The sequence below is a fragment of the Mixophyes fleayi genome, chromosome 12, assembly GCF_038048845.1.
Source record: "Mixophyes fleayi isolate aMixFle1 chromosome 12, aMixFle1.hap1, whole genome shotgun sequence".
Classification (NCBI taxonomy): domain Eukaryota; kingdom Metazoa; phylum Chordata; class Amphibia; order Anura; family Limnodynastidae; genus Mixophyes; species Mixophyes fleayi.
Window position 1 is genome coordinate 62,491,995 of NC_134413.1, and position 12,385 is coordinate 62,504,379.

A 12,385-nucleotide genomic window follows, 5' to 3' on the forward strand; every position below is an offset into this window, starting at 1 on the left:
TCACTCACCAGAAAAACAACCTAAATTTAGCAAAGAATTTGAGTAAGTTTTCTTACTTACGTTTTCTGGACAAAAATATGTTGCAATACAAGGGGTGTAAATTAGTTTATTATTTTGCCCATAAGTTAAATGGTGGATGTTTTATCATGTAGCACATAAATACTTGATAGCTTATTTGTAAACTGAAATTTAACGTTGATATTTGTGTGCTGCATGAAAAAACAAACGGTATTTAACTTATGTGCAAAATAATAAACTACATGGTTTTGTCCAGAAAACTTAGGTAAGAAAACGTACTAAAATTCTCGGCTAAAGGCCTTAATGAATCAGGCCCAATGAGACAAACTAGGGCAGATAAACCAAATAAGAATAAAAAACCCACAAATATCAATTTCAATGCTACTTTACCAACAATCACCACTCTGCTGCTCTTTTCAGTACTCTCTCTATACTCCGTAAACTCCTATTAACTCAAATGAGGAAGTATCCTGCTTTTTATAATGTAAGTGACATCAAAATCATGCGATATTTGCATGTAAAATTTCAACAATCAGAAATGAGTATTGGTTTGAAAAGGGTGATTTTAAAACTAAACACAGGTGATTCGAGAGTTTGTAAAATCGCTTCAACTCGCTCGAGATTGAAAGCAATTTTTGATTTGAGACTACAAATCGCTAATTAATACATATAGTGGCTCAAATCGCAGCAGATCTCTAGTGATTTGCGCTGATGTAAAATTGCTGCAAAAAAAGGAAGCTTGATACATTTACCCCATAGAGTGAATTGTCTGTGCACAGGATGTAAATAACATTATTATTTTTTTAATCTAAACGGCAGTCAATGGCAGGGTAGAAAGAGTCTACCATATATAACCAAATCAAGGAAATGAAACAAAATAAACACAAAAATAATGAAAATCAAAACAGAAACAAAGCACAAAAAAGGCAAAGAAGGAGGAGCTGCTTCCAAACAGAATTTCAGAATAATAAACTTGTGGTAGGTGTAAACAATTAATCTGTGATATGGTCTTATAGCCAGGGCCAGATTAAGGGAATGGAGGCCCCTGGACTAAGGGGGCCTCCATTCCCCCGTGAGGGTCCCCCCCGTGAGCCGAGCCGCCCCCAAGGCACTTACCTCCTTCCCCGGCGCGCTGTACGCTCTTTACTGAGGAGATCTCGTGAGAGTGAGAATCACAAGATCTCCTTAGTATGGAGACTACAGCGTGCTGGAGAAGGACCGCAGTGAAAGTGCTCAGCAGCATTGATCGCGCTGGGAGCGCCCCGACCGATCAATACTGCTGCTAAGCACTTTCAAGGGCCCCCTGGATGCCCGAGGCCCCTGGGCTTTATCCCAGTTAGCCCTAGGGTTAATCCAGCCCTGCTTATAGCAAAATGTCCTGAGTACCTTCTAACATGGATAATCACCTTATCAGCTACAATCTCACCCCCACTATTTTAACCTCTCTGCTGTCAAACTCTACCAGGCTTCCACATACACGCAAACATAAACTCTATTAACTCTATTAACAGATTTCCACCCCTCTCCAACATCTTCTTTCCACATTGTCTACATTCTCCTACCCTGATATGGCAGTACCTGATTTTCACCAAACCCTATTAACAGCCCTCGATCAAGTAGCTCCTGCGAATATTCATACTACACATTGACTTCAATATAAGCCGTGGCACACTAAAGTAATATGAAATCTTCAAATACTTTCCCGTAAAGTAGAATGTCACTGGAATAAATCTTGTACCTTTCATGATATCTTTACATTTACTTCTATCTACCACTCCTATCGAAATACTCTGGACACTGCAAAACAAACATACTTCCAATCTCTCATTTATGCTCAGGCTTCTAACCCCAAATGCCTGTTTTACACATTTACACGTTTCTCAATCCTCCCACGCCAAACCCTCCGTCTACTATCACTGCCCAGAATCTTACTTCCTACTTTAAGGACAAGATTCTAGAAATATCATCCTCCTCGACAAGCAATCAGCTCAGTTTCTTAACAGCCCCCTCTGACACCCTCTCTTCATTTGATCCCACAAATGAAGAGGAAGTTTCTATTCTCTTCTTATCTTCCTACTTTACCTCTTGTCCTCTTGATCCTATACCCTCACAATAGATAACTGTCTCCTGTGCTCATTCCTCCTCTAACTAAAATCTATAATCTCTCTCTACTGGTATCTTCCCGTCATTATACAAGCACGCAGTGATGACTTCTATTCTGAAAAAAGACTAAATTATGACTCAAACTCTCTCTCAAATGAAATATTACCACTTCCCATACACCATATCATCATAGACTTGCTGATATCTGTTAAAGATTCCCAATTCAACATTAAACAAAAAAAGAGTATAACTAAACCACTTCCAAACCAAAAGTGTTCTTTCTGTTTGATCTTGTCCTGAAATAAATCCAACTAAGAACCATTTAATCTCAAAGTTGGTATTCAAATCTTTAGGACATAAGGTACCAATATTGGAGATTAATCTAATTTCGGATCTTGCTAGTTTGTGACTTATATAATGTTTTCTTCAGTTACTATCAACCTTTTTTTATCCCAGAGAGATTTGTAAGAGAATGCATAATGCAATTTTGTTGTTTTTTAAAGGGCATTCATAAAGAATGTAATTCATACTATTTCTAAACATTTCTGAGGTATTTTGTCTATCTATCTTTTAATCTTCATGATATCCACCCTATGGACTATTTTTAACACTCTTACTCCATAAGATACAGGGACTGATGTGAATGAGTTCTCTGTACAGAGCTGCGAAATTAGTGGCGCTATATAACTGATGATGATGCCCTGTGAGCTCGGTCCATAAAACAGTCCGCATTATAGAGATAGGGAACAAGGTGGAGAAAAAAGCTTTTGAAAATCTGCTGTTCCGTCTCAAGGACGTCTTCGGCAACGTTTCTTATCGGAATACTATTACGACGAGAGCGGTTTTCTGAATCTTCTTGTTTCTCTTTTAAAGCTTCGATCTCATTGTGAAGGCAGAAGAGTTCTTTGGCAATCACAGTTTGGGAATGACAGAGATCATCAGTTTTGGATTCTAAAGCACCTGTCCTGTTACCAAGTGAATTCAGTTCAGTTTTAAATTCAATGACCACTTTAAAGAGTTCCTGTTGAAACAACAGCTTGACACCTTCAAGAAGATTGGTCATCACTTCTTGGATCTGAAGGTCAAGCTCCACTTCCAAGGATATTGAAAAGGTGGACATCTCTTGGCGGGCTAAATGAGGAAGGGAAGCCTTGGATTTTGACCTCAAATGACCCCAAATGATAGCGAGGACCCTAAGGTCACCTTCTTTGGTTTGTTAGACATAGTAGAGGAAAATGACAAAATCAGACAGGCAGTGTGGTGAGGCAAAGCGAGCAACAGGAGGCGAGGGCTGGCAGGGAGGGGAGGTAGCAGACCACACACTGATCAAGGTATGTATGAGAAGGGTCCGCTTATGTCAGGACAAGAAGAGCAAGATCACATTATCATCATTGCAATCCAATCTCAGCCTGCGGACAGAGATTGGAGTTTGTAGTGTGAAGTCCAAAAGATAGTTCACTGTCTATATGTCTCAGTAACAGTATAGCAAGCCAGACTGTCCAGTGTCCAAAATGGCCACAAGATGGCATTAGTGCTGACCTGATCAATATCCGAGACTACAAATAGGAACAAAATCAGATGTGGAGGATTATGCCCATAGGGAGCTGAGACATTGTACCAAAGCACATAGATTTGGACTAGGTCAAATTGCCCAGTGATAGTGGGTAGTGATGTGGTTAGAGATGCTTTTAGGATGATTTAGTCCAGTGCACTAACCTGGCTGCAGATGAAATGGCCGCCATTATGGTCCTCTCCAGTCGGGTCACAGGCAGGGTCAGCTTCCAGGACGCAGCACTTCTATGCACAGAATAAGAGGTTCCGACGGGAGTCCTTAAAAGGAATGTGCAGGCTTCGGACCGTGTACGTGCCACAGAAGCCATAAGTGCCATGACAATGGCGGTCAGAGAATTCTGGTCAGGTGGAAGGGAGAAGTCTGCGCTCCAAGAAATCTGGTGAGCTGGATGAAGAAGTTGGCTGGAGCAACAGGAGAAGGTAGGAGTCTGGGTAGCCGGCATAACGTCCTGACAATGTATGCTGGGCCAGTCCATCCTCATCCAATCGTCGCTGCAGCTGGTTCGGGCAGTCAAATTAAAAGGGGAGACCAAGGAGAGGTCAGGCACCGTGTAGTGGGCACCGATAGTCGTCGGCAGTAGGAGCCGGGAGGGGTGGACAGGTGAGGACTGGATGTAAGAATCTGAGCACGAAGCTCACCAGACCCTGGGTCCACATGTGGTTAGGCTCTGACCCCCAGTGGCGTTACAGGGCAGTCGCGGAAACAGAGATCACCACTGAAGGCAAGGGAAGGAAGGGCCACAGTGAAAATTGAAGTTGGGAGCCGTGGAGGGGGCGAAAAAAGGCACTGATGCAGAAAATACATATATCTCAGCTGAGCAGCTATGAGAGACTCTGTCCGGCCAGTATGGCTATCAGGCCATGCCCTCCACACAGGACCATTTTTAGTATCAGGATGCAATATGTTTCCCAAAACATGGATTTAAATACAATGCCAACTTAACACAGTTTACAGTAATCTGTTATATCCTAAAACTTGCTGGTTGCATTTTTCAGACAGGATCTGAGAGACAGGATGACAAGCCACACAAGACAGAAAGGCAAAGCCCCCCTGCTGTGTATACAGACTAAACAGATGTGTTGGCCACTGAGATGAAAAGGTCTAATTAACATGAGGGAGTTTCTTTAGAAAAGTTACAATATCTCAGAGATGAAAACATTTCCTATACAGAAATATAACACAATATAATAAAATAAGTACATTTCCAATACACAGTATCAAGAATCAGTATATTTAGACAATATAAATTGGCACACTCTGTTAATAATTTAAATACATTATTGCAATAAGTTATTTATAAGTGATCCAGCCACATGATCATATTTACCTCTTTTTTTATTTTTAAAATCCTGTACTTATACATGGTTTATAAGTAATGTTTTCACTTAGAAGCAGGGGTATATGCATCAGATCAATTGCTATATTTTTTTGCAATATTTGCTGAGCCAACATTATACTGAAAGAACAAATGTCCATAAAAATGGTTCATAGATTACCAAATACATGTGAGGATCTTATGTGTGTTGATTTTATCATATCTAGGTTGGTTTATAAGTAGAAATAACACTGATATGTAAATGTTTATACATGTAACATACTTGCACACACTAATTTAAATGCTTTCAAGAAGTTTTTTTTACAGCAAAATATTTAAAATAAATAAATAAAAATGCTGTAGATTCATAAAGTACTTAAGGGTAAATTTATCAAGCTGCAGGTTTAAAAAAAAAAAAGGAGATGTTGCCAATAGCAACCATACAGTCTAGCTGTCATTTTGTAGAATGCACTAAATAAATGATAACTAGAATCTGATTGGTTGTATAGGCAACATCTCCACTTTTTCAAATCCGCAGATTGATAAATTTACCCCTTAGTGTTATGTTGCTGTTGATGCAAATTCCTTTATTACTTGTTCCCCATTAAATGTAGACATAAACAGAGAACAAGTATGTGTTTAAGGGGCACTCAAAGGATGATTTGAAATAATATAAAATATATCCAAAGTTTATTAATATACATTAAAATAATTATACATAGTGAAATAATAATAAGAGTAGTGAAATATTAAAAACTTGAAATGGAATAAATGACCAAAATACACAATAACTGGTAAAACTAGCAGAAGTACTGCCAGAACACGCTGACTCTCCAGAAATAGAATATAAATTGTCAATGGGTGCTTGATTATTATTGATCAACCGAAACAACTTACATTTATTATATAATGGAAGGGTTAATGTTCTTAGTTGGTTGAATCGATCTGAATAAAGTTAGAGACTTGTAGACTGTATAAAAATGGAAAAAAGACTCTATTCAGATTAAGTTTATAAACAGCAGAACAATGTGTTCAATAAGTAGTAACAATACTGGGCAAGTTTGACCAATCAAAGGATCAAAGTGGCTATTATATGAAGCAGAAGGCTCTATAGTCTCCCTTAGTATCGTGACACGACAGAACAGCCTAAGTGTAATATAAATATGATGTGTTAATGCACTACAGCTGTCTCTGTAGGAGTTAATTTCTTAATGAGTAAAACAGCCCATAATTCTCTGTAAGAGTAACTTTCTTAATTGATGAAATAACCCGTGATTCATTCACTCTTTATACTATAGAACTAAGTATTGTCCCGATCTGATATAAGTGGATCCAAGTTAAAGGATTCATCATTAGAAAATACTTTATAAAGGGTTACTGCTGAGCCACATCGCAGAGCAGCCTGAATATGTAAAATATGTAATGTATCAAAACACTGCAGCTGTCTCTGCTCATTATACTTCCTTAATGAATGAAATGGTCCGTAGTAATGACATTGAAAGTATTATTAGGACAACAGTTGAACTGTAGACAGTTTTAATTAGGCTGACAATTCAAATGTAGACAGTATTATCCCTAACTCATCCCTGTCCCTATATCTAGATATGTCCTTAACCTTGTTCCTGTCCCTATCCCTAGATCTGTCCCTAACCCTGTCCCTATCCTCATCCCTGTCACTATCCCTATCCCAAGCCCTATCCCTAGACATATCCCTATCCAAATACCTAGACCTGTTTTTAACCATATCCCTAGCCCTATAATAATACTGTCCACATTTGAAAAGTCTACCTAATCATACTGTCTACCATGTGAATTGGTGACCTAATAACACCTGAACAGTTGACACCTGAAATGTCGACTGTTACACATGCTGAAAGACCAAGGACACAATGTAAAACAGAGCAAGATGGAATTGTCTTTGGGCCCACCCACCCAAATGCTAAAAAGGACAGTTTAATAAACCAAGCACTTCAGCGACAAGGACTGAAGTGCTTGGTATGTTTGGCCCCCCACAAAACAAGCTACCAATGGGCTTAAGGCAGCTAAGCTAACATTGCTGTTAATAAACTCTACAGTGGCAAGATGTTGTTGTCATCATCCTCATACTCATCCTCCCCCTCATCAGTGTGTACATCATCCTCACACAATATTAATTCATCCCCGCTGGAATCCACCATTGCAGTAGTCTCTGTACTTTGATGTAATTGCCGGTAAAGGCCTACCTCATGTGGAATTTGTAGTTCATTTTGATTAACATCATCTTTTACACGTTTTTAGGAAGTATCCTCCTACACCGATCGCTGAATAGGTTTCTGTCTGTGCTGAAAACTCTTTCATAGTGCACACTGGAGGGTGGCAGCTTAGGTATTGCAAAGCAAGTTTGTACATGGGTTTCTAAATTGTCTATTTTTCCTCCCAGTATGTAAAGAGACTGTCTGATGTGTCTGTTTGTACACTGTAATTAAAATGAATCCTCCACCATTCTTTGGATGTTGATAGTAGGATCAGGTGGAGTTATTGCAGAGGTGATTTTTAGGCAATTCTTTTAGAGCAGACCAGATGTCAAAATGTTGTGCCGACTCATCTGCATCACCACTGGGTCTCTTGGAGAAGCTAAGTTTTGTCCAAGCAGCAGTTGCCTGAGAAACTACCAGGAAGAGACGCCATTGTGTCATGTACCACTTGAGCTGTCAGCTTGCTCACCAGGAGCTCATTGCATTTCTTGAGATCTCGGTCAGTTGGAAAGAATGAGAAGACATTGCTCTTAAACCTAGGATCAAGCATAGTCGCCAAAATGTAGTGATCTGATTTCAAGATTTTGATAACTCTTGTATCCTTGCAAAGCGAATAAAGTACTTGATCTAAAAGTCCAAGATACTTAGCGGAATTGCTTTGTTTCATCTCTTCCTTCAATTTCTCGAGCTGCTTTTCAAAACTCTAATTAAGGGAACCACTTGACTCAAGCTAGCAGTGTCTAAACTCACTTCACATGTGACTACTTTGAATGGTTTCAGCACCTTGCACAACACGGGAAATATTCTCCACTGTGCTGCACTGAAGTATATATCCTTTCCCAATGTCATGGCTTGTTGAGTAAGCGCGGATGGCTTTTCGCTGTTCCTCCATCCTCTGAAGCATGTAAAGGCACGAATTCCACCTTGTTACCACCTCTTGATTCAGTTGGTGGCAGGCAAATTAAATTCTTCTTGCAGCTACTGCAATCTCCTACATGCTGTTGCTGAAGGCCGAAAATGTCCCAAAATTTTTCGGGCCACAGACATCATCTCCTGCATGTCCCTGTGATTTTTAAAAAGCTCTGTTGAGCCAAGTAGATTGTGTGAGCATAACAGGGATTGTGATGGAATTCAACCAACTGTATTGCTCTCATAATATTGGTGGAGTTATCAGAAAATCACATATCCTGAGGAGAGTCGAAGCGGGATAAGTCATTTTGCAATGAGATCCCTTAGTTTTCTAATAGGTTGTTAGCGGTATGCCTCTTAGTGAAGCCTGTGATACACAGAGTGGGCTGCCTCTGAAAGATCTGGCATTGTTTGTTGGATGCTGCTGCTGTTCCTGCTACTGAAGGCGATTCACCAACCCATTGGGCTGTCACAGTCATATAATCTTTAGTTTGCCCAGTTCTGTGATTAAGTGTACAGTGGGTAGAATGGCATGTTGCAGCCCAATAATTATGTTTTTTCTAACCTCATGGTACAGGTGAAGAATTGCTTGTGTAGTAAAATGGTTTCCGAGATGGAATTTGGTAATGGGGACACAGGACTTCAATTAACTGTGTAAAACCAGCTGCATTAATTGTGGATATTAGATGCAGATCTAATACTTGCATAGTCGCCATGGTGTATGTGATATGCTTTGCAACTGGGATGACAAGAGCAATGCTACCCCTCCTGTGTCTGTGTGAGCAATGACACTGGAGACTGGAGAGTGACAAGAACTATGCAATCGCATTGGATCTTCTGTGGAGGGAGGTAATTTTATGGAATCCAAAGCCACGACGGCACAGCAATGATGTTTTGCCTCAATGTCAGATCTGAGGAAGTGGGAGAGTACAGAGCTGATTCAGCTCGGTACTTGGATTTGCTATGTTCAGGGAGGCTCAGTTTTTAGAAAAACAAGCCTGTGCATCTCTAATAGAAACCCAAACAAGTTTCAATGAACAAAATAGTAGAATGCAAGTAACACAGTAAATAAAAACATGTTTCTGAATCTTTAGGAAATATTTGTACAGTCAATCAGTTCATTGGTAAGCTCCAGCCAATCATCTATTAAAGGAAACATGTCATACTCTGAAACTTTACCTAAGATGGCTCCCATGTCTGCTGATCAGGTCTCTTGGTCCAACTTGAGTGTCTTCAGCTGTATGGAGATGTTACTGTGTTAGTCTTTCCCAGAGATGTCCCCGAGAGATTGCTAGAATGCACAGTGAGCTGCATGAACTTCCTGTTGTACAGTGACTGTTAAGGAGCAATCTGCATTTATTATGTAATCTGGAACGTGTTTCGTCCATAAGGATGTGTGTCAGACCACTCTGGTGATATTTAAGGCTTCTCAGGTTAATTAACTTTATTGATTATTTCAAATAAAAATGTTTATTTTAAAATAAATTTAAACTTATTTGTATAAAACTATTTCTGCATTAGAGTGATAGAGTAATCGCTCTTTGTGAATTTTTATTATAAAGAGTGGAGTCCACTTATATTTATAGCATAGTTAATTGTATCTCCTTATAAGTTCCCATGTAGGGTATAAATTGATTCTCTATAGGGTATAGTTTCCTTTGTGGTCAAACATGTAAAAAATCAGGAAATGGACAATTTAATATTTTTAATTTATATATATGTATGCAGTAAAAAATGGTTAAAAATGTTCATTGGTCATATTTGGTAAAACAATATTTATGTGTGCTAATGTTCACAATACAAAATGATAAATATCACATGTAAAGAAAACATATGTTTTAAATCCAAGCTATTTATGTGCTTTGAGTATACAATCACTTAAGGGAATTCTGGGCTGTGAGTGTCCTAAAACTGACAAATATCATTAGAAAAAATCAACTGACAGTTTAATGTAAAAATGTAACATAAAAATATAAAGAAACCTGGCCAGGAATTTTTAGTTTTTCATCTTCCATTTAAAAAGGGCCATAGACCAAAGTCAATATTGAGGCTCATTGGTAAAGCATGTTTAGTTCATTAATCAATGTAACCTTTAATATAGAAATAGAGGCAATATAGTCCCCTCATTTGCAAGACAAAAATGTAGTTTATTATTATTATCATCATCATTTATTTGTATAGCACCACCATGTTAGCAGCAAAAAAACCTGTTTACTAAAATAATCTGTTTTGTTTACGGGATCTGTTGCCTTCGGCATACTGGATTGTTATTGATTTATCTAATTATTCATAAGTATTTCAGACAATTAATACAACATTTTGATTTCAACACCTGTGATTAATTGGAGATCTCCAAAACATCTGACCTACTACCAGTATTGCTTTTATCATTCATTCATACATTTGACCATTTGTTCAGATAATTTTTTTCTATAATTCCCACCACTTGCTTGTTTAGAGCATCAAATGAAGTAAAATATACATGGTATCTTTTGTGAAGCTATCAGTACTGAATTTATGGGGCATATTCAATTGTCGGCGGAAACGCCGAAAATCCTGCGGCGCGCGCACTATTACCGTTATTACGGTAATAGTGCATGTAAAAACCGTTATTACGGTAGTTTTCTCGCGAGCTGAAATCCAGCTTACTATTACCGTAATAACGATAGTAGTTTTAACGGCGACAATTGAATATGCCCCTTAGAGAGAAAAAACAACATTTTGAGATATTTCTAGTGGAATTCCTGGAACATATCCAAAAGATATTAAATGCTAATAACAATATGCTGTTAATCATTCATTCATATTTTTGTTAATTTCTTCAGATTCACAAGACTTTGAAGTATGTTCATTTCCTAAATAATGTCGGAACTGAGATTAATTTTGATGAAAAAGGAGACATGAACTCAACGCTTGAAATTTTAAACTGGATTGTATATCCTGACCAGACATTAGATAGTTTGAAAGTTGGAAGATTTGATCAAAAACATTCTACACCGAACCTAATAATTGATGAAAACCTTATAAGATGGGACATTGCTTTCAACAAGGTGAGATTTCAGACACTAAATGAAAAACAAACTTTGTGAATGTTTTGCCATTCCTTGTTCTTGTGTTCATGATTCCACTATAATTTATGTCCTCTGCTTCCATCTGCAAAATGGTTGCCAAGTGACATCTGTAGCAATCATTAAAAGAGAAGCCTAATATGTTACACTACCATACATGTAATGCTCCATGGGGCTTTAAGCAAACAAATTGCATTACGTCAAGTACATTTCCCAAACTGATAAATCTCAGTTACCTTGAGACTACAATCGGTTGACCTGTCCCCCTTAAAATCTATAACCAGTACAACATTTTTACAGCCTGGATGGGCTTCCACAAAAATAGAGGTGTTCAGCTTGTTCAGGTCAATTCCGTTCACAGCAATGAATGCTGACTGCTCTCAGTGAGCAATTTGTGTTGTATAGTTCTTTAATCTATTTACAAATTATTACAAATATCCCATTGGACTTCAACAAGATAGAAGAAATAAAATGACAAAAAAGGGATTAATGAGGGTATTTCAGAGAGTTTTTTAGGTCAATACATTTTTTGGAATCCCTTGTAGTTACATGTCTTGGTTTCACAGGTACAAAGAGACCAAGTACCATCAGCACAGAAGAAATTCAGGGAATCTTCAGTTATGCCATCAAACTGTAACATACACTGGCTGAATCTTTGGACACTCTCTGTTTGCATTTCTTGACATCATATATACTTACTTATCTGTTTATTGCCATACATTAATTAGGTTGCCTTACCCAGAGCCGTAACTAGGGTGGTGCGGGCGGTGCCGTCGCCCCGGGCGCAAACCCAAGAGGGCGCAGCAGCCGTCCGCTACCATCCCCTCCCCGCCGGCATAGTAAAAAAAAAAATTACAGCAGTGTTAATAAAGATTTAAAAAAAATAAAAAAAGTCACCTGACCTCCCGGCGCCTCCCGGCAGTCTCCTCGCTCCCACTGTATGTCGGGCGTGACGTCATCACGCCCGACGTAATTTTCAGTGAGGATTCAGCGAGGAGCACTGCTGGGGCAAATAGGAGCAGCAGCAGCGCAATACAGGAGAAAGAAGAACAGAAGAGATAAAGGCGATGGAAAGGTAAGTGAAAATGTATTTATATTATGTGTGTGGACAGTCTATGTATTTGTAGTGTGTGTGGGCAAGCTATGTATTTGTAGTGTGTGGTTA